Here is a 23,046-nt window from a genome sequence, read left to right on the forward strand (position 1 = left end):
AGGCCTTTTGTCCCATAAAAGCCCCCAGATTTCTGATCTGTCTCGAGATTCAAAACTGACAAGGAAACTCATGGTTTTTATTTTTTTGGCATGTTCTCCAATTACTATTCCAATCTCCTAACACAAAGGCTTCACACACACATAAAGGCATCTCACCTTAACCTAGGAGTTATTCCAAACATTCTTAACACAACAGGAGCAAAATGGAAACAGAAAAGGAAAGAGAGAAGACACCAAATCCCAGAGCGCCTATCCACTCAGTCTAAAATTCAATCAGTTATGTATGCCATGCACAATACTCGCTACTGTACTTCGCAATAGACTGTGTGGAGGGCGGGGGTGAAGATGAAAAACCCTTTGAGCTAAAGTGCACCTGCTAAACTAGCAATCATGCTAACTACTGTATTTGAAATCACTGGTGTTCAATTCAGATACAGAGGAACTCAATCTTCCAGCCTGAGAACCATGCTCTAATGTGGGTGTAATATATTTAGGATCAACCATTATATTTAAAAATAAAAGTAAGGAGCTAGTTGATCGCTACCATCAAATGGACCAATGTTACCACAATGGTTAGAGCGACTGTTCTGTGAAAAGGGACCAATAACAGCACCATGGAGTTCCAGTTCCATTTTTTCCTTGGCAAATACAGCCAGGAGGAGCCAGCCAGAGACCCCAGCTGTCAGGAGCAGCAGAGTCAAGAGAGGGACCTCTGGACATTCAGAAAACTTTCTACAGTTTTGAGTGAACTCTCTCTGCCCTATGCTGATTGGCTGTTTGCTCAAACTCTCCCATCCCTCCTCTCCCTCAGACTCACTCCCCATCTGTCTCTCGTCTCCTACCCTGCCCCATCAGCCCCTTCCCCTTAGCTGATCCCCCTTCCTAACTAGCCCCAAGAAAAAATAATGTCCTGGAACTAACCTGATGTTTGCTTTCATCACACTTTTCACACTACTAGTGTTATCCACCTTCCCCTACCCTGTGTCTGTTTTGTCTATTTAAATTGTAAGCTCTTTGGGGCAGGGCTTATCTGTTAGTCTGTGCAAAGCATCTGCAGTTGTCATTTCAAGGCACGTTCGACAAAGCAGCTCTCCGCAGAAAAAGCTGTCGTACAACTTGACTGTTCAGCAAGCAACATATAAATGAATAATTGCCAACTCACTGGGAGTTGTCAGCTCTTTTGTGTTGTTGCATGAAGGCCTCACAATCTGCAAAAAGTCAGCCAGATAGATGCTCCTGCTAACTGCATGAGGTCTCATTGCCTGTGCCATGTGTGTTCCTCCCACAGGTACCTTCACCGAACCACTGACTGAAATACATGTCAAAGCCACTGAAACCACTGAATAGGCAAGCTTGAAGTCTCTTTCTAACTTTTATAGCAGAGGATTCAAGACCACCAAGATCTTTATGTTTTGCCTCCAGACTGGTGCAAAAGTTCTATGGATGTTCGCAGAGGATGACAGATCTAAAATGCTGTTGAGGAGGAAGCAGAATTCTGTACTGTGCTATCATATGGTCCCCGCTGCAGCCTCTCACTGGAGGTAGAATGCTGTTACGACACTGCAGATGATGCTAGCGTCAGACTCCTAAAAAGCTGATTCTCTGAAGCATCTCAACGGGGACTGAGATGCAAGCACATTACAGCACAACTGCACTGAAGCAGGAGATGAATTCATAATGTGGAGCCAGTATAACATTAACACCGATTCCATATTAAGTATTCTAAGTTACTGCACATGTACAATGTTTGAACCAGACAGTTCAAATTGCAACACAGAGCGTTTCCCCTTTTAGGAATCTACTCTAGTAGTGCACAGTAAATAGTTATGGTCCTATTGGTGGTTTGTAATAAGCCCCATTTGTGAGAGGGTTTTGTTACTCTGCTGTCTTCATTTGTTTCATGCTGAAACTTGGCATGAAGTACAGATTCCAGGCCTGCAGTAAAAAGTTAAATAAAATCAGTTTGCTTGTTTTTTGAGACAGGGAAAAAGTGAAGTCCCAGTTTCAAGTTCTTCAATGTTCTTAAAAAGGAAAAAAAAGTGCTAGCAAAATATATCCCCATGGACAGTGACCTTTGGGAAAGTTCTAAATTGCAGAGCAATCCTAGAGTTCCAGTGGCATACTATCAAGCACATATAAACTACAATGTAAATCACAATCTGACAGCAAAGCTATCAGAGATCAAGTGATCAGAGCTGCACTTTGTAAACTGTTTTGTTTAAAACCAGATCTGTATATTGCTTCCTTTTATTTGCTTGGTACTAAAGACCATATCTGTAAAGGCAGAGTTCGGTTAAGACTTCATTTGCTTATGATGCTTATTCCCCACCGCACAGCGTAATCCCCTGGAATGTAGAGATTGGTTAATAGAGGGAAATGACTGAGCTCCCAAAGAGGTGAAGGAACAGGCTGCAGGAACCAAACCAACATAAAAAGTGACAATTCTATATCCATGCAAGTTTGATTGATAATAAAGAACAAATGGGGAGGAAGGGGAGCCATAAACAGCATATCACTTTATTTTTCTGGCTGTCGTCATCATCAACTCATGATCTGCCTCAGCTGCCCATCTTAAAACAGATACAATGATACTTGCTCTTTACAAATTGCTTTGAGATCTACAAATAGAAGTACCAAGTACAATTATTATCAGTAATTTCAGATAAAATGGGTATGTAAGGAAAAAAGTGCTACAGTGAAACAATCACTGCAAGCAAAGTTATTCCTGTGCAGGGAGTTTTTCAAAGTGTTCAAGGAGGTGACAAAAGCTCTAGCAGGAATAAAGAGTCTAATGCCACATTCAGATGTTGCAACATATTTTCGCTGCTGCCAATATGGAGTGGTATCAGATGTATTCATAGAGCAACGAAGAGCAGCACCAAGTTTTTCCACAATTCGATTTTATCTAAAAAAATCAACTCAATTTAAAATATCCCAGCTACAGGAGGATTCTAACTTGCCTTCGGGTGGGAGTTACGATTCTTTCCTTATGCTGATTTAGGCAACCATGTTTCCTTCTCAGCATCCCACCTATCTGCTGAAGATGAGGTGGTGCATGTAGATGTGGATTCAAAGCAAACCGAGCTACTTTATAAGACCATGTTATTGGCAACAACCAACCTGATCCTGACCCTCAAAAGTAAAGATGCTAGCTGCTTTGCCTTTTTCTTGTATTTAGAGCAGTGGTTCTCAATCTGCAACCCAATCAGCACAGAGCTGTGGTCCACGTAACATCCTCAGGGCCACACAGGTAATACTGGATGCAGCCCACAATGGTAAATAGGTTGAGAACCACTGATTTGGAGTCAGAGGACCACCAGGTCATCCAGTCTGACCTGTATCACCGGCCATTAAACACCACCCAGCACCTGCACACCAAGCCCAACAACCCAAATTAGACCAAGTATTAAAGCCCTCAGGAGTATAAACCATTGTATTTATTTGGTTTACTGTCTTTTCTAGGGTGCTCATCACCTTACTTATCCACACACAATTCTTGCTAATTTTAGCCTAATACCCGTGTGATGTAGGAAAATATTCCATCACCTTTCATTTTACAGGGCAAAATGAAGCTTGGAGACATTAAGTCATGTAGCAAGTCAGAGGTAGAGGTAGAGCCTGGAACCCAGGTCTCCCTATCCCTCGTCCTATAGCTTAACCACAAGAGCATTTCCATAGGAGTAAGACAGTTGTGTAAAAGGCTTCTTTCCTTTTAAACCAGATCAGGGTCTCCCTTGTCACCTTAACCGGGAGATGGGGTCACCTACAGAGTGTTTGTCTTTATTTCTGACTTTAATATAAATGTCCATGACCTAGCTTGGATGTCACAAAGTACTGCTACCTAGACTAGTAAGTAATGATGACTATCAAGTTGCACCACACCTATACACAGAGACACACCTGAGCCACTTTAAAGCCATTAGCTGAACCATTTGGCTAACTCTGAGAAACAAGCTAAGTCACTATCTGATCAGACACCTGGACAGACCAACTGAGAAGCCAAAAAACTCCCACCCTATTTGTGAAGTTCAATTTTCCACACTTCCAATCAGGAGATCACATTGGAGCTGCTTATTCAGGTTCTTATAGCTGCATTAAAAAGTACAAGCCAACTGAAAGATGTATGCTGCTGAAGAAAAGCATCCTGCATCAAAGTTGGATTTTCGTGTGCATGTGTGTTTTTGTTTTTCATTCTGTTGATTAAGAACCGCTATTAGGGAAAGGAAGAGGAAAGCAGACACAAAACGTAAACTCAGATTCACTAAATCTGTCTCTTCACAAAAATGGCTTCAGCAAAATTTTAAGATTATAATGCCAAAATAGCCAGGCATGTACCTTCCTGTTTGAGATCCACTCTTTTCCTTGTCATCTTGCTGCATCTGCAAACCACAGAGGCATTTGAGCTGTAGCTTCTTCAATTTAAGGAAGAGGAGCTGCTGGCACGACTCACTTTATGATGGACCTGAACTCTGGCGTTTAAAACGACCCCATGGTCCAATATTGACATTTGGGTCCCAGTACACCCAGTTTCTGGCAAAGTAAGGGTTAACTGACACTAGGATTTATGGCTGTGGTGGTTTTTCTTCCTATACCTCCTAGTTTGGGGGAGGGGCAGCTGCTACATCATTTGCATTCCTATAATTGTATTTCTAATTTACCGTAAAGTCACAAAACTCTGGACACAAACATAGGGAATTGGTTAAAGGGGAGACTACAACGGGTCCTACTGAAAGGTGAACTGTCAAGTTGGAGGGAGGTTACCAGTGGAGTTCCTCAAGGATCAGTTTTGGGACCAATCTTATTTAATCTTTTTATTACTGACCTGGGCACAAAAAGTGGGAGTGTGCTAATAAAGTTTGCAGATGATACAAAGCTGGGAGGTATTGCTAATTTAGAGAAGGACAGGGATACCCTACAGGAGGATCTGGATGACCTTGTAAACTGGAGTAATAGGAATAGGATGAAATTTAATAGTGAGAAGTGTAAGGTCATGCATTTAGGGATTAATAACAAGAATTTTAGTTATAAGCTAGGGACGCATCAACTAGAAGTAACGGAGGAGGAAAAGGACCTTGGAGTATTGGTTGATCATAGGATGACTATGAGCTGCCAATGTGATATGGCTGTGAAAAAAACTAATGTCATCTTGGGATGCATCAGGAGAGGTATTTCCAGTAGGGATAAGGAGGTTTTAGTACCGTTATATAAGGCACTGGTGAGACCTCACCTGGAATACTGTGTGCAGTTCTGGTCTCCCATGTTTAAGAAGGATGAATTCAAACTGGAACAGGTACAGAGAAGGGCTACTGGGATGATCCGAGGAATGGAAAACTTGTCTTATGAAAGGAGACTCAGGGAGCTTGGCTTGTTTAGCCTAACTAAAAGAAGGTTGAGGGGAGATATGATTGCTCTCTATAAATATATCAGAGGGATAAATACCAGAGAGGGAGAGGAATTATTTAAACTCAGTACCAATGTGGACACAAGAACAAATGGATATAAACTGGCCACTAGGAAATTTAGATTAGAAATTAGACGAAGGTTTCTAACCATCAGAGGAGTGAAGTTTTGGAATAGCCTTCCGAGGGAAGTAGTGGGGGCAAAAGATCTATCTTGCTTTAAGATTAAACTCGATAAGTTTATGGAGGAGATGGTATGATGGGATAACATGGTTTTGGTAATTAAATATTCATGGTAAATAGGCCCAATGGCCTGTGATGGGTTTTTAGATGGGGTAAGATCCAAGTTACCCGGAAAAGAATTTTCTGTAGTATCTGGCTGATGAATCTTGCCCATATGCTCAGGGTTTAGCTGATCGCCATATTTGGGGTCGGGAAGGAATTTTCCTCCAGGGCAGATTGGAAGGCCCTGGAGGTTTTTCGCCTTCCTCTGTAGCATGGGGCACGGGTCACTTGCTGGAGGATTCTCTGCTCCTTGAGGTCTTCAAACTACAATTTGAGGACTTCAATAGCACAGATATAGGTGTGAGGTCTTTTTTAGGAGTGGTGGGTGAAATTCTGTGGCCTGCATTGTGCAGGAGGTCAGACTGGATGATCATAATGGTCCCTTCTGGCCTTAATATCTATGAATCTATGAATCTATGATGCTTTGATCTAACACCTAAATACATAAAACTCTATAGTTGCCACCTAGGCAACTTCCTACCTTCCATTCATACAATCCAAAACCCTGGAAATGCACTTATTGATGGTGTTCAAAAGCCAGCGTGGCTCCAGGCTGCACAACCACCACAGAATTTGCTACACAATTAGCTATGTTGCACAGCCAAAGGAAAAGCCAGATTCCCCAACACAAAGGAAACATCAGTTCAGCAACAGGTGCCGGCATCTGCAACTGGTAACAAGTAACGATATATGTTCCTCTGGACAACTGGCCTTCCCAACCTTCTTTACACTCAGTAAATAAAGTAGGATGGCCATCTCCACACCAGAATCAGCATCTAGTACACAACTATGAGAACATTATGTAGCTTCTTCACAACAGAGCCAAGAAAACTAGCTGTGCAGGATCTCTTTCATACTTCTCCCCACTCCCCTTCACCAGCTTGCTGGAATGAAGTTGGAGAAGCACTACATTCCATTCCCCACCGCTGCCAGTGCCACATTGAGGCTCCGGTAATTAGCTACCTGTTAATCAGGGTTATTTAAATTTGAGTCCAACGGTCAACTAAACGACAACATGGACTATTCGGCACTTTGAGATCACCTGATGAAAAGAGCTATACAAGAGCCAGGTATTCTTATTAGTTTTTAAGTTGACGCACAAACATCCAAAGCCCAATTCTGCTCTGTGTCTGCATAAGTGAGGGTAACTTGGGTAAGGGTTACAGAGTTGGCTCTATATCCTAGCTTCACATACTACAGTGTAATAAAAAAACGAGGTTCACTCCTAATACAGGAAACTGCCAAATAACAGGACTTCAAAGACTTCTACAGTTACATTTTCACAAGCTTTATTTTCTTTTTTAATAGAAACAAACATGCCCTTCCCTCTGCCCACTCATTCGTGTTGTCTTGGATACCTTTTTTTCATCCATCCAGACACCACCCGCTAGTCCAAGTGATACCGTTAGTACATCTGTCCACTGTTTTGGTAAATGGGCAAAGAAAAGATCATTTGCATCAAGTTTAAATGCTGCTTCCTTTGTGTGCAAAGTCATCTGCAATGTTAGTATATTCACGTACTTCAACAATGTGCAGCTGAATGCAACATCTTGGCACACGCTATCTTACTGGGTTTTGTACTCTTTGTGTCTTTCTACATAAGAAACCATGTAAGATCTTTCGCTTGGATGTCAAGTTTACTGAAAGTGTTAAATGAATTACAAAGGCAGCAATGATTTGACTGCTTTAAGATTAAGAAAACCACACCACGCGAAGTCCTGTAGCCAGCAATAAAAATTCCGTAGGTGCAGAACTTCCACACCACCCTGTCGACCTAGAAACACCTAGGGATTTATTACAACCTACTTCAGAATTCTCTCACTTTTCAAGTGGAAATGGCCCATGAGGTGTTACAGAATTCTAGTGGCTCTGATTTTATTATTGGTGTAATCAACTGTACAGCTTGGAAATTAACTACATGAGCAATGCCTCTGCAAGTAATACTGTATCTATGCCTCAGGTAAGGCTAAAGTTACAGCAAGGCTCAACAGTCAGATCACTGGTGGACACCCAAGTTTACCAGATGAAATAAAGAACGGAAATTGTTCCCAGTGAATGTCCTAGCCCCCCCTCCCCCCAATCACAGGAATTAGAGAATTAAAGACCATCTCCGATCAACTTGTCCATCCCTCTTGCCTTTGCATTATGCTGTCAGTTTCTCAGTATATGAGTTCACTTTCTGTTATGTCAAATTAGTTTAAGTTAAAATAATTATTTCATTCCTTTCACTGTTAACCGCTTCAGGAAGTTTAACAATCTAAATGCCAATTATTTTCTAAGATTTTTTCAAACCCACTTAATATTTCAGTAAAAACCTATTTAAAATAAATGCAAAACAAAAACTTGCAGCCACAATATTAAATTTACAGTAATACCCAGGGATGCCCCAGTTTTGTTTGATTTTTTAAGCATATAATTTAAAGTAGTTTTTTTCCCCTATGTAGATGATGCATGAAGGAGAAAGTCACTGTTAGAAAAGCTTAGAACTACGGGCATACAAACCTCAAACCAGACAAATTAGAGTCTAGTAAAACAGCATATAATTTACATTTTGTTATGTCAATCACAAGCAGCATCTTGAGGCTCTTTACGACTAGTACACCAAACCACAACATAAAAAATGTTTTAAATCATCCCCTACAGAGAGAATAGCTAACTGTCAACTATTCAAGGGATTTCCCTAAATGAACAAGCAACTAGATTCTTAGAATTAACTCTCTTCAATATCAGTGTTTTGAACACACATTTACTACCTATTTCCTCAATCAATTACAGAAACTATACCATAAAAACGGACTTTACACAGCTACAGAAAGTCAAACTGGAAGATTAACACACAGATTGTAATAATCTATGATCTTTATTACCTTGAGCAATCAATCAGCAGATGACCAAGTGGCCCAGTAGTCTGGCAGCCCAGCACTGGCATATGGGACAGCTATGGGATCAGTCTCAGAATTCCTTGCTCTCTGGCTAGAAGAACCAGAGGCTGAGAGAGTCAGAGCAGAAGCTCACAAGGGACAAACAGAATAGCCTGTACCATGTGCGCACACATACACACAACTTTTCCTTAGATCTCTTAACTAAGCACTAAGGCTGGTGGTAGTAGCACTGATGGTCTAGGCAGGGTAAATCAACAGCATCAGACCTACATTTCCATTTCCACTCCCACCACTGATGGGAGATTAAAAGAAAACTCAGCATAGCTGCACTACAAAGCAAAAAAGTAAACACAAGGCAGTAGAGTTGGATGGAACAGGGTCTAGCCCCCTTTTGTTCCAGGATGATTGGTAGAGCCCTGAAACCTGCAGATAGCCAAAAATATCTACACCCGCAGTTGCCAATATCCACGGGTCATTTTTGCGGATTGCAGATCAGCTGTGGATACAAATGTTGTATCTGTGCAGGGGTCTAATGATTGGGAGTCAGAGGACAAAGAATGCAACATTAAGATAGGTCAGCTACAAAATAAAGTCAGTAAATGCAAAGGTCAAGGAATATACAGCTATGTTAACTTGAACAGGTTGCACATATGTAGTAATTCCTGTGCCAGCTTTTGAGAGTGGTGGTGATGGGAGGAGGGTGTTGTTTGTGGTGGATTTGTATTGTTTTGGTTAAAGGGACATCAATTTGCCAGTTTAAAAAGAAAGTTAAAAGTAGTTTCAGTTATTACACCTGCCCAAGTCCCTCTCCTCCTTCCCCGACGCCTTTTGTAGGTTTATACCATATTTTCCTACTTTTATCAGTGTTTTTCTGTCCCCAGTGCTCAGTAAGAGACTCAGACAAACAAGAAATTGCCTATACAAAGTGCCAACAAATGCACAGGTCAAACTGAAATAATATCTCTCTCTAGTCTTGCAGTTAATATTAAGTGCTCTTTGTAAGAGAAGTAAAAATTTCAAGACAATGTGATTTAAATTGATGGCGTCCCTCTAAATGTGCAGCTTTGTATTTCTATTTATGCTAAATTCATACCATAGAGTACACAGAATGTGCAGAGACTAAGGGCATGGCTACACTAGAGAATTTACACCAGCTACTCCAGCCCCCACAAGCGGCAGTAGCTATGTCGGCGGGAGTTTTGCCGTTAACACAGCGCTGTTCACACGGGCGCTTATGGCAGCGCTACTTATGTTGCTCGTGTGTGTGTGTGTGTGATTTATTCACACCCTTGAGTGACATAAATTATGCCGACATACACTGTAGTGTAGACATAGCTTAAGTAATGGTTCCTACAACGTTTCTGATATTTGCATTTTTTCCAGGTATTTTAAACTGCAACTCTGCAATTTTAATGTTGCATTAAAACAGTATTTTTGCCTCTAACTTCTTTCCTGCTGCATACGAAGCCTAAAATTGGCATGTTTTGCTAACCTCCCTCAGCTTAAACCATGAGTTTGCAGTATTGTCTTCTCTTACCTCTTGGTCTCCCAGCATTACTGCTTTCCAGGTATGTGCCGCCTCCTGCGAATGTGTTCATTTCAGATAATTTTCCCCAAAAGTGTCATTTGCTGCCAGCATGTTTCTAATCTCCCTCAAGTTCCTTTGTGTTTATCCTGTTGGTCTTCAACTCCGCCCAGTTCAGTATCACTTGCAAACTTTATTAGCTGTGTCTACTTGCTTTTCTAGATAAAAAACATACTGACCAAGAGATCACTGCAACACACTACTAAACATCTGCGTCCAATCTGATTTTGTACCTTGTGTTTAGGTACATTGGTCACTTTTCAGTACATGAAATGGTGCTTATTCCAAGATGATTTGAACTAATTTTAGAGATAACGATTTTGAAACACACTATCAAGGGCTTTCTTATAATCTACGTATTATATCCCCCACTGCATCCACCAAACGCCTACAAATTTTTACTGAAACACCTCCAGTGCAGACAATGGGATTATTCACATGAAGTTATTATCATGAGCAAGTTTTGCAGGACTGAGTCCTAATTCTGTAATTCTATCCAGACCCAACAAGTTTATCTTTAGACATCTATTTATAAATCTGCTACTTCTAGTTGTTCATTTTCCCCTCAATATTTGCTCTGTTACTTTAAAGGTGGATAGGAGTTAACGTAAAGGGTAGTAACTACCAGGATCTCTCCCTTTCCCTTTTTCAAAGATCAGTACTGCATTTGCTCCTCTCCAGTCTTTGTACATTTTTAGTAACACATCAGTGGTACAATAAGTTTGCTAATTTCCTTAATAAGCTTCCGTATACCTCACCCACAGCTTTTTTCATAAATCCCTCCTCACTGCCTAAGCTTTCCTTAGTTTTCTTGTTGAAGACAGATTTTAAATAGAGTACCACAGCCAGTTTAGAGCCATTCATTTAACCCACTTCATTCACGAGTGACCCTACTTTCTCTCATTTTCAGGTTAAGGCACTGGGTGGTTTGTTGATTTGGGGGAGGCAGGTGAGAAAGGGGAGGCAGAGAGAGGATTGTGCTGCATCTACACAAACTGTCCCAGAAGCAGCATAAAACACACCACCACCACCACCATATTCACCCTGTCTGTTGTGGTCTGACCATGGGCCGAAGCTGGGCCCATGGTCAGACCACAACAGACAGGGAGAATATCTACTACAGTGAAGACATGGCTTTGCTAAACCCTGCTAAACGTCTTAACAGATGCCTTGTTGAGCATGCTCACAAGTGACTTTTCACTTGCTTATAACTTGTTAACCAACCAGAGCATTGCCCCTCCTCCAGTCATGAACGTGCTCTTTAAAGAGCTCTATTTACATGCCAAGTCTCAAAGTTCAGCTGCTACCAAAGCAACATGGAAAAATGTGTGGTTTTATTTTATTATTATTCTGCAGTGAGGTTTTCAGACTTGCACAGCACAACGTGGCTGATCAAGCTTCCTTCAAACTTCCAAAAAGGATTCCCCTTTCAGCCGAGAGCAAGCGTTCAAAATCTCAGTCCTGCAGGACACCTCCGCAGAATTTTAGGAATGAGGGGTTTTGAACCTTAACAGTTTAGCAGCCTTAATTGGCTCAAGGTCTGCTTTGCCTAGAATTTACTTTCAAACCCCTGTGTGTGACCAGGACTCCCTCTTTCAAATGGGTCCTCAAAGCTCAACCTCTTAATTGACGCTCACACCCACCTGAGCCACACCAGTGAAACTGCTGTTCCCTGCCCTTTATTTAAAAACGGCATTCCAAGATAGAGTTTTCCTTTAGGTCTCCCAGTAATTATGTACGGGATTTCTATTGTGCATTTAGACAATATGCTCCCTGTGGTTTTCTTGTACAGTGACAATCACATTGCCAGTATTTTAATAATAATAATTTCAGTACCTCCAAGTAGATGCATGTACAGCAGTATATACAAAAGCAATTCCTTTACAAAAAAAAAAGGGGGTGGGGGATTAGTAATGGAAACAAAAACAATTATACCAAGGATGCTAAGACAGCACCACACACTATGCTAAGAGCGGCAAGATTGTTAGGAACGGACAACTGAACACACCAAAATCTTACCAGTGCCAATCACAAATGATACCATCTCTCTCCCATGCCCATCACACCAGAATGGAGTAAAAGCAACAGACTGGAAAGTTCCAGACAGAAATAGTCATGACGTTGCCAAGAACTTTCAGAGGTGAGTCCAACTTCCTAAAAACCACCAAGAAGCCAGTGGAAGCTAGAAACGGCCCAGACGGGCTGTCATGTATTTCCTATTTCTCCGTACTGGCAACCAGCCACAAGGTCCCATCACTTACAGTAAGTCTTTGACTGCCACACGCAAGACTTGGAGCCTTTTCAATGCTTGAAAAGGCCCTTTGCTTTTCAGAGATCGGCTTGTAGCATCACCCACACCAGGTGTTATTGTAATGCCCGTAAAAGATCTATGTAGAGACACTAACACTTCCCCCTTCACCCCACAAAAAAGCAATGCCAAGTTTTTAAGGCTCTTCTTCCCAAGACACACAACTAGCCAGCTCTTCACATCCTTCTTCCACTCTCTTCTCAATAGACACTGGGCCTCATGCCTCCACCATCACTTCCTTTGGGTCCCTCTTAAAGTGTCACCACTGTTACCTCAAAAAAATCACTTCACTAACAATCATTTCTTTACCAATGTTACAAGGACCTTACATTATTCAGTACTTTTACAAATGCTACGTGGGTCACTATTTATGTTCTGCTTATTATTTGCATTTCTTTCAGTTTGGACAATGAATTAAAAAAAATCAACTAAATCAGTCTCACTTTCACTCTTTAATTGTGCAAGATTGGGGCTCCAGACAAATATACATTCTGATCAATGCTGGATCATAGCTGTTTTCACTGGAATTATTTTTTAATTGTGCAAACATTTTTATTGGCTTGGGGATTTAAAATAGCTTGTTTTAAAAAAATGTAAATGATGAGTCAAATTTAAGCTAACAGTGTTGCTTCAAATATATACTTCTTCCAAGAGACCAAGAAACCCCGGTCTCTATCCCAGTACTAAATTACAGACAATTTAAATAAATATGGAACTAACCAGACATGTATGAAACTTCATGTAGATTTTTCTTACATGATATCCTGCAGCTTTACATGGTCTATTTAGATTACAAGCTCTTTGGAATAACGCCGTTTTTTCTTAATGTCCATAGCACACTTTCAGTGCTATGTATATAAATAATCAGATATGCGAGTGGATAACATAATTTCTGTTTTTATTGAAAACTAAGTTTTGCTCTAGTCAGCATCCCTCCACTGATTCCCCAGCTATCTTTCACTGCGGTTCCCCCATCGCCACCGAAATCAGTGGGTTAATGATTAATACCCAGTACAGACCAAATCCAGAAAGAAAAAAATAGAAAGAAAGACACAGCTCTCTCAATTAGAAGAGATGCAAAACTGTCACAGGAATCAAAGATACCTAGACACAGCACAGAATATTCACAAGTCACCGGGAAGCATGACCATTTCATTTTTTAAATGAAGGTAGGCTAGTAGACAATACAATGCACCACACCAACTAAGCAGTAGCAAAATTCTGATCACAAGCCCTTAATTCTGTCAACCAAGAACATATGTAAGGATATAAGAAAACGGCCATACTGGGTCAAACCAAAGGTCCATCTAGCCCAGTTTCCTGTCTTCCGACAATAGCCAATGCCAAATACCCCAGAGAGAATAAACAGAACAAGTAATTTCATGACAATTTCTCCCTGTTTTAAAGCACCACACTTCCACATAAAGGAGTTCCCTCCTTTCTCTGGGCTGAAAGGTCCTTTTATTATTCTCTACAGAGGTAATATTGCAGCTAAACAAATTCACCTCCATGCCCAACAGACCAATCCAAGTGACACTGGGCACAAACTAAGGACAATGCTTTCATAATGGCTGAACCACTAGCTAACATTCCAGGCCAGGTGCACACCTGCTCCCAAGTACGCACCCATCCCATGCACAAAACAGGGCAGGAGGATTTAGCGCAAGGACAGCTTCCTGTGCCTAAGACGCTACCTGCACTAGGACCCCTAAGGGACAGGGTTCTCACAACCAGCCCTGCAAAGTCAGATGCACAATGCCCCCCCCCCCCCCAAATTCCCAAATGACACCACAAAAAAACTGAAAAAACAGATTAGAAAGAAGAAAAGGAGTACTTGGGGCACCTTAGAGACTAACCAATTTATTTGAGCATGAGCTTTCGTGAGCTACAGCTTTGCCAATCATGAGCTGCCCCAGCAGCGCCAACCCCCCATTCACTGTCTGCATCAGCAGCCTCCCTGGCGCCCCCAGTGGCTGTCCCCACACAAGAACATCCCCTTGTTCATAGTCCCCAAAAGGACCCGTGTATGCATGCACACTGTGCCTCAAAGAGCAGACCCCCAATCCGTGCACCGCCCCCGATTCTCACACTCCCAGCTCCCCAACCTCCATCCCTGTCTCCAGCTTCTCCACACCCGCTGCACACAGCATCCAGCAGCCCCCAGGAACCCCACAGCTGTCCATGCACCCAGCCCGCCTGCAGCCCCCCCAGGCGGCCCCCATGTATCATGCCCCTATCTTCCCCACCCCCTCCCGCTGAGCCCCATCCCACCTACCACCCTGCCTGCAGGCCCCCACATGCACCCCGCCCCCCACGGGCCTCCCCCTGCTCCCCATGCACCCCGCCCCCCATTGCCCCACACACGCCTCCCCTACTCCCCCATTGCCGCACACGCGCCCCCCTGCTCCTCGCCCCCCATTGCCCCCCATGCACCTCCCCCTGCTCCCCATTGCCCCCCACGTGCACCCCTGCTCCCGATACACCCCGCCCCCACGCGCCTCCCCCTGCTCCCCATTGCCGCACACGCGCCCCCTCTTCTCCCCATTGCCCCACACACAACCCCCCTGCTCCCCGCCCCCCAAGCACCTCCCCCTGCTCTCCATTGCCCCACACACGCCCCCTTCTCCCCGTCCACCCCGCCCCCCAATGCCGCCCACGCGTCTCCCCCTGCTCCCCATTGCCCCCCATGCGCCCCCCCGCTCCCCATTGCCCCCCCACGCGCCCCCCGCTCCCCATTGCCCCCCACGCGCCCCCCTGCTTCCCATTGCCCCCCACGCGCCTCCCCCGCTCCCCATGCACCCCGCTCCCCACGCGCCTCCCCCTGCTCCCCACTGCCGCACACGCGCCCCCCTTGTCCCCCACGCGCCTCCCCCTGTTCCCCATTGCCCCCCACGCGCCCCCCTGCTCCCCGTGCACCCCGCCCCCCACTGCCCGTGCACCCCGCCCCCCACGCGCCTCCCCCCGCTGCCCGTGCACCGTCCCATCCCCCATCTGTGCACCTCCCCCCCCCCAGTGCCGTGTCCTGCCCTTGCCCGCAGCGCCCGGCGCATTGGGAGGGGCGGCGGCCGGTCCCCGCCCCTCGGGGGTGTCTCCGAGGGAGGCCCCCGGCCCCGACGGCCCCTTACCCCACTCTCCGCCGCCGCCAGTGCAGCCCCGGTCCCCGTCCCGGCTCCGTCCCCTCGCCCAGCGCCTCCGGCTCCGCAGCAGCGAGCGGGGCTCCGGCACGTGACAACGCCCCGCGCCCCCATAGGCTGGAGCTGCCGGGCAGCGCGAGCCCGCCCCCTCCCTGCACCTGAGCGAGCGCCTTACGCTAACCACGTAGGGATGCCGGCCCTCACGACGCAAACGGCCGGCTCGCCGGTAGGCAAATGCCCCCTTGCAAAATTGACGTAAAGTCCTCTCGCTTCGAGAAGCCGGCCCCTTACCTGAGACCATCGCTCCTTGCGTGAGCGGCGTAACCTCGCCGGCCTCCCGTCCCTTCGCGTTTACGGAGATTCCGTAAGTCTGGCGGTTAGGGAAGGCCGAGGCCGCACCTGAGACAGTTCCGTACGTAAATCCCGTAACTCTTCAAAGAGGTCAGTGTCTCTTACGGACTTTCCGTAACGCTCCCGGCACTGGGGCTGCACCTGAGGGTGCTTTTCTTAGGCAAGCGCGGTAGCCGCCACTAGCGTAGGTAATGCTGTGATGCTTGCGCAACTTTCGTAGTCGAGTTGGTGGAATCCCCTCCGCCCTTCCCTTGGGGGTGGGGCGGGAGTGGGGGGCTGAGGTGAGGGGCAGGTGGGAGCAGGGGTTCTTCGTCCCCACCTCGGACCTAGGGAGCTGTTCCCATTTCCCCTCAGAGCAGGAGACACCCCCCCCCCCCGAGGCATTATCCTCACCAAGTGAGCAAAAACCGTGAGCCTGGCCTTAAAAATGTACAACATTCAACAAGAAGAACCTCTAGCTGTTGGGTTATTCTCATTTGCTTTCTGTTTCCTGAGCAGGTAAGGGTCATGTTTTCCAGCTTTTCCCCACAAACACAAGGGTTAATGACTTTTTGGCTTCCCTAATTAAAGCTGAGTTTCACCCATAATCACTTACTGCTGGAGCTGCAACTTTAAGAAAAAAAAAAAAACCCGAATCAATAGATGCCTGGTAAGCACCGGAACCTAACCAATACAAAGTCACACTATTGTGCCCCAGCATGCAGTTGTCTGTGTACAAGCAATATTTTATAGACAGTTAATTTAAACGTAGAGAAGTGAAGGGGCTTGTCCAAAGCAACACCGTGAGTCAGTGACAGAGTGAAGAATAAAACTCCCACCCCCCTGCTCCAAGAAGATGCTGCCTTTCTATGATTTATGCCCAATAGATAAATCAATATCAAGTAAGAAAAGTATGTAAATTCAGGAGAGAGGCAATACTTCCGGAGAAATCCTTCAGCAATTACTCATACTCAGATTTCCAGATCAGGTCATCTCCAGTCTGTATTTACCCTTGTAGAGCTTTATAAGACTTTAGCATTTATTGTTCTCCAGTTCTTTCATTGGAGAATTCAAGACAAACCCCAGGATTCTTTTATTCAAGTCAACCTCTAGCTTTCCTGCAATAGTTCTTCCTAACCCAGGTCATCTGTCCATTCTAGAACTTCAGGTACAGAATGAACACTTGAGAGTTACCATGATCACTTCAGATGTAGAGCATCTCAATCAAATACACTGATGTGTCCTTAAAGCTCTGCAAAAACTGTGAGTGTGGGTTATTTTGGGTGCCTGTTTGATGGAAAACTTAGGTTTTGCTTCAGTGGAATTACCACAGGTTTACCCCTAAAACATGAGGCAACCCTAGCCAATATTTTCAAATGAGTGCCTAAAGTTAAGATCATAAAGCCGTAATTAGGTACCTAAGTAAGATTTTTCTGAAGATGTAGGAACATCAGTCAGTGGAAATTGGCAGCACCAACTTTCAGGTGCTTATGTGTCTACACACCCAATTTTCAAGACGTTAGCCCATGGTAGTAAACTATACAATATCACTTTTTTCCCTGAAGGATCCTAAGTTCCCTTTTAAAAACAAATTTTATACCTATGGTAAAAATTAAAGGGGTCCACTTCTGGGATGGAAGGCATGAATAGCCAATCTGCACAGCATACCGCACCACATGGGCTGAGGAAATATTTGACTGAGAAGGACAATGGGATCACGAGATCTTCAGTGCCCAGGTAGAGCAGTTCCTAATGTCCCAACTTGTAGCAAGTGGCAAGGAACTCAGTTTGTTTCCTTGAAGAATAAATGGCTGAGCTGTACCTGAGCTTTCTTGGTTTCTAGATATTTTACACCAAGCGTGGAGCCCTTGGGCCCTAACCCTGAAAATATTACAGGTATGCTTAATTTCATACACTATAAATAGTCCCATTGAGGTCAGTGGAAATAGTTACAGTGTGTAAAGTTAACCATGGAGTGGGATCTAAGCCATCACCCGAGCTTTACAGTTATACCTTTATAAGTCACCTCATGTTTCTGCCATGTAAACTGGGGACAACATTAGAATGTTTGTGGCTTAGAAGAGAAGTAATCACAAGAAATCTCTACCATTGCTTTAAAGTCTGGGGTGAAGATTTTCAAAGCAATGAAAAATGTCTGGCTAAAACCCCTGTATTGCTTTTAAAAATTCAGCCTCTGCCTTTTCTAATTCTGTTTCGAGAAGGGACAAGAAAATGGTTGCTAGAAAATCAAGGACTGGTCCAAAGACTTGATGTGAAGAAGTGGTAGTTTTGTTTGAAATTGATGATTGCAGATGAAGATGCAGCAGAAACTGAGACCAGGGAAAGGATATTGGAGGAGATAATGGAATGGAAGGGACAGCAAAAAGAGGGTGGAGTGACTGCACAGAGGAGCAAAACATGTAGCAAAGAAAGAAAAATCTGCAGGAGACAGTCAATGTGTTTTAGAAAGTGGAGCTTTTGCAGAGGTCGGAAAAAGAGATTTTCAGTTAGGGTCTGAATTATATGTTTTATGAAATCTCACATTTTTCTGTTGAGTTGCTCTCCCTTGGGCTAGTGCTTTGCCAAGGGCAAAAGCATTGAGGAGAGGGGATTGATGGATTATTTTAGAATCTAGGAGATTGCAAGAGCTTTGGTGCTGCAATACAAGGTTATAAATTTAACAAGGGAAAGAGCATCTGAGTTTTGAAAGAAGCTATTTAACATCTTTCTTTAGGGATCTGTGGGGGAAAGGAAGAAAGTTGCGTTTACAGGTGCAAAGACATTCCAGTGGTGAGGATCTGAGTTACACTACAAGGAGTATTGGCATTAATGAAAGGTTATCATCTTGATACAGGTTGAAAGGTATAAACTTAACTCTTTTATTGGGGTAGTGTATTGGCATAATAGAGATTTTCTTGTAGATGGGTGGCTATAGTGGAAGCCATATGCATGCATCTCCTCGCAGAATTTATCCCAAAAGTATCATGCAGGTTCAGGCCCTATATTCCTTGTGCACTCAAAAATCAGGGATTTCAGTGGGAATTTTGGGTGCCCAATAATAATACTTCTATAATGCTTTCCATATTCAAAGCACTGTACAGACAATTAATCCTCCCAACACACTGGTGAGGTAAGTATTATTATCCCCATTGGACAGATGGTGAAACTGAGACAGAAAGATGATATGACTTGCCCAAGGCCATATCCAAAATAAGTAGCATAGCTAAGGATAGGCTCTCAACTCTGTGCTCATAACACCAGACCTCACTGTATACAAGGATGGGATATGGGTAATTTCGACAGAATAAGAACTGTGATATCCTTGGAGTAACTGAAACTTCACTAAATAAAGATTGAAATGTACCTGTGGCACGAACACAACCAAATCTGAAGGGTAGGTATTACCTCTGAAGAAATAAGAGTATATGAATTTAATTTTGAACTTGGATTTGAATTGAAAAGGATAATGGGACTTCCAAAATAGATATGTTTGTGGAAATGTAAACATTCTAACTGAAGGGAGGGGGGGAATCCAATTAACTTTTTCTGAGTATGCTGTTGTGCCTTGTTATGTCTTTTTCTATCTCTTGGATTGTCAGATCCTCAAGGAAGGGACTATCTGTTTTTTAGATTATTACTTAGGTTTTGTACTGCAACAAGTACATTGGAATCTAACCAATTATAACTAAGAATAACACACAAATCTAAGATGCTAATGCAGGGAGAGAGGATCAAAGAAATAGTCTCAGGAGATTTTGGATGCTTACCACAGATGTATTCTGAACAAGCGTATGTGTCTGTCTGAAGTTACAGCAACACAGATTTCACTACATGGTTTTTAGGAGTAACCAAGCTCAAAGAATATTGTAGAAGTCCTAGGAAATGAGGCAGATATCGTAAACAAAAACAACATTAATGAACACACCTAGTGACCATATCCTTGGAACGTGTTTGTTATCCTTGGAACATTTTTAAATGTAGTGTTTAAGAAGTGATAATTAATAAACACACACACACACGTACGTTAACATTAAATGGAAATTTAAATAAGTTGATTGGAACCAACTGCTACCTGGGTGTGTGCAGAGGGGAATAGGAGAGACTTAATACCAAAAAGGAGAGTAAGAGACAGAAGAGTTAAAAGTGTAAATGTGTGAATTTTTTTTAAATGTAAACCTCAGAAATACAGATGGATGATTTTTATTAGGAATTGATCAAATAATAATAGTTCCTGTATAGTGCTATACAGAATCCAACTGCTGTACAAACATTAACTAATGCTTGTGATACTTCTGTAAGGCAAATAAATATTATCCCCATTTTATAGCTGTAGAAATAGACACAAAGTAGAGTTCCAGAGTAAGTCTTGAGATTAGAACTCAGGAGTTCCTGGCTCCCAGCTTTGTGCTCAGATAATGCTGCTTCAAATAGAAGAGGACTGATAAATGCATATTAGTGCAAAAAACACAAACCCTTAACAATGCAAAAATCTGAATAACTTTGTGTTTCTGTTCTTTATCACTTAAGAAAACGGAGAACTAGACATGATGTCTAGTAGACATTCTAATTTACTTGGAAGTCTCGAACTTTTATTTCCTAAGCTCACTAGCATAACAAAATGCATCAAACTATGCCCAAATCTTACTCATGTGAGTTGTCCCATTGAAAGCAGTGGACCTGATTTTGAACTTGTTGAATTCAATGGAACTACTTGCATGAGTAAGGAAATCAGCAGAGTTCAGCCTTGTGAGTTGGTTTGATTAGCCTAATGCAGAAGAAATTATTCCATACACTGTATATCTGATGCAGAAATTCAACATCCAATAATAAGTAAAAGATAGAGACAGGGCGGCAGCTGGTGTATATGACCAATTTATGAAACCATTTTCATGAGGGCAGGAAATAACGAAAAGGCAGAGGATAGAAAAGGGGCTTTATAGTTGCTCCTTGTCACTGATTTTATGTTTGGAGGCAATGAACCAGACAGTGAAATCTGCAGTGAGGTAGCCCCAAGGGTGAGCATAAAGTGGAAGATATAACAACAGCTACAAATACTGTAGTGAAGACTAAATGGCTATTAGCTATAATAAAGGGGGTGGGGGAAACACTAAGTGAGCAAGTATGATGTGTAATCCATCACATTTTAAGGGCTTGTTGGTGTTTATCTACAATGAGAAGATTCAAACAGAGTTTAGGAGAAGAGCCATTTTTAATATATTCTTCTTTATAAAAAAAGGAAACTCTATTTATGAGACTGATCTGTTGTCCAGTGACCCAGTTCTTTACAGATTCCAAGTTCTGCCTTCAGACTCTTGTACGCAGTTCCCACTAAAACTAATAGGATATGTATTGTATCTGAGGGCAGAGTTTGGTCCACATATAGAGTTAAAATGCTGAAATCGGGCCTTTTCAGGAAGATTATAAAGCCTGTGCCTAACTTTAAGCACGTGAGTAGTCCAGTAGATCTCACAAGGACCAGGAAATAACAGAATAACAGAGGAAGGGAAAAAGGGCTTTGTTACATGCCATCTTGCTAAATTCAGGCCCCCACTTAGGAAAATACTCGAGCATCTGCCTAACTTTAAGCATATGAATAGTCCCACTGATATTCCATAAATTTAAATGGGACTATTCATATGCTTAAAGTTAGGCAGATGCTTAATACCTTCCTGAACTGGAACCTGGAATTAGATGGTAAGTCAAGTGCTCATATGCAAATGCAAAGATCTTGGAAGGAAATCTCAGTAAGGCATGACAAATCTACCTGTCTTTAATGACACAATCAACAAAATGTTGGTTGCAATAACAACACACTAGAAAATGTTTTCTGAGGCAACTTTTCCAACTTCTAACTCTTTTACGTTATAGAAAAGGAGAACAAGATAAGTTTGGAGAAAGAAGTCACTAAGAAACCAAAGGGGAGGAAGAAAGCAAATGTGGACAGAAAAAGAATGTAGGAAGTATGTGAGTCAGATGTCACCTGGCTTTATATAGAAAAGCCCCATAGAGAGCAGAAGGTGAAAAGTCACTAACTACAAGATTTGAAATAAAGGATTATAATATAAGCAGTCACAAAGAGCAGGAGAATAAGTGAAGGGTGGATGAAAGGTGCATTCAGGAACAGAGAATATTAAAAAAAAAAAAAATCCAGATGAACGGTCACCCCACAGAGTAGTAGAAACCAAAGGGACTGAAAATACAATTGCAAAACTATACTTAAAAACAAAAAGAAGAAGAAGAAGAAGAAGAAAAGGGGAAAAAAGTAAAAATATAAAGGAAACATTTTATCATTGGGGTGAGTGGGGAAGAGGAAGCAGTGAGGATTTAGCAAATAAAGCTGGATTGAACTTTCTCTTCATATCAGTAGTTCTGTTCTCTCTAGAGGGCATAGAAAGAGGAGTCACAAACCATAGGAAATGCAGAAGAGATGGATGAGTTTAAAATATCCACTACTTATGTTTACAACATTGCCCTACTAGAGCAGTGCTTGTGCATCATAGAAGTCACTGTCTATAACTCCTTTTACAGTCATACTGTTTCGTTGGGGCACATTTTCCAGTGGTTGTTCCTGAGAAATGAGAAAACCTTTCTATTAACAAATCTCAATTAGTTGACAAACTCACAAGTGCCACTAATCCTGGGGAATCTATTCCCATACACTTATGTTTTCCACAAAGACTGTCATGCTGGATGAAATGTCCTGTGAATGGATACTTCTCAAAGTCTGAAGTGCACTGCTTTTGACCATTTAGACTATTGCTGTCTTATTATCACTTTTTTAAAGATGGACAAACGAAGGCCTGGTCTACCCCTTAAATTTAGGTGGAGGTAGTAAAAATCCACATTGGGGGTTAGGTTGGCATATCTACATTGCTAAGGGGTATGGATTTTTCACACCCCTGAGAGAGACAACTCCATCAATCTAAATGTTTTTTCTGGCATGATGTGATCAGCTGAAGTGCTCTTGCACAAGTCCCTAGTTTTGAGTGCTCATAGCAGGGTGTTTTCAACACGGAGAAGCTATAAAACTGGAATTCAGTTTCCCAGTTCCTTGACCAATCTGAACTTCAGGGCTTGGTACTTAACACACTGGTTCACTCAGGATTTTTGCTTGAGTGGGTGA

The 23,046-nt window shown here is 42.9% G+C and overlaps 2 protein-coding genes across 5 annotated transcripts in view; one reads left to right on the forward strand and one right to left on the reverse strand.

The window, feature by feature from the left end:
- Nucleotides 1-15,682, reverse strand: part of STRBP (spermatid perinuclear RNA binding protein) — a 106,785-nt gene extending 91,103 nt beyond the window's left edge. For all 4 annotated transcript variants that reach the window (XM_048822741.2, XM_075120372.1, XM_048822740.2 and 1 more), the window contains exon 1: nucleotides 15,585-15,682. The gene's annotated coding sequence lies outside the window, so the exon portion shown is untranslated. The remainder of the gene's footprint in view (nucleotides 1-15,584) is intronic.
- Nucleotides 15,683-15,731: 49 nt separating this feature from the next.
- Nucleotides 15,732-23,046, forward strand: part of CRB2 (crumbs cell polarity complex component 2) — a 140,600-nt gene continuing 133,285 nt past the window's right edge. The window contains exon 1 of the mRNA XM_075120358.1: nucleotides 15,732-16,034. The gene's annotated coding sequence lies outside the window, so the exon portion shown is untranslated. The remainder of the gene's footprint in view (nucleotides 16,035-23,046) is intronic.

Source organism: Caretta caretta, chromosome 16, assembly GCF_965140235.1.
Source record: "Caretta caretta isolate rCarCar2 chromosome 16, rCarCar1.hap1, whole genome shotgun sequence".
In the NCBI taxonomy this organism is placed as follows: domain Eukaryota; kingdom Metazoa; phylum Chordata; order Testudines; family Cheloniidae; genus Caretta; species Caretta caretta.